The following is a 981-nucleotide window of genomic DNA, read 5'->3' on the forward strand; positions in this document are numbered from 1 at the left end:
GACAGTACAACAAACGTAGTAGCAAATACAAAGGAAGATTACTTCACAGAGTGTAAAATATTCCTACAAGATTAAAGCCTGTGTTTAATAACATTCAATCTAGTGAACGTTATACATTTTATTCAAACTAAATCTAGAAACGTCGCAGACATATCAAATCTATTTCAACTCGGAATCAACCTTGATTCTGCAATCGATACCTACTTATTTTATATTTTATGCGCATTTGATTTCAATATCACGATTTAGTAAGTGCTGGAGAGTTATTGGTTAATATTTATAGACGATTTTAATAACGACTTTTCTCAACAGTTGTACTTATAATTTACTAGATTTCATAGTAAAGGAAAATATAGTTTTTGGGAGTTTCTTTCCTCAAAGTTCCCGTTCTCGTTGGATTTCCGGGATCCAAAATATATATGTACTAAATGTAGGGTTCAATGGTTTAGGTATGAAGAAAAGATCGACTGACAGAGTTATTTTTGAATTAATTATTTTAGTAAGGATACTAGGGATGTGAAACCATGTTTCTCCATTTACGTAGTTAATTAAGCTCGTTCACATAAATTACATTGAATGCGGTATCTTTAAATTGAAGATTTAAAAGAGTTTTTAATAGGAAGCGTTCATTTTGTTATTTATACCGACGATATTTTGAATACTGTACTACGTAATTTGATTTGAAACTACATTTAACGATATTATGTCTGTTTTCAACAGACTTCAAAAGAAGGAGGAGGTTATTACAATTCGATTGTGTTTGTTACCTCACAACTTTTTACTGGGTGAACCGATTCTTTTAATTATGTTTTTGTTTGAAAACTGATGCATGCTATTTAACTTTGATCCAGTTCTGGCAAATGGCGGCGGCGGCTTGAAGGCGGTTATGTTTTTTGTTAAAATAATGAATGAATGAATGAATGAATAAAACTTTATTGTACACACCAATAGGAAATATATCAAAAACACAGACTAAAAATA

The sequence above is a fragment of the Zerene cesonia genome, chromosome 18, assembly GCF_012273895.1.
Source record: "Zerene cesonia ecotype Mississippi chromosome 18, Zerene_cesonia_1.1, whole genome shotgun sequence".
NCBI classification, from domain to species: Eukaryota; Metazoa; Arthropoda; class Insecta; order Lepidoptera; family Pieridae; genus Zerene; species Zerene cesonia.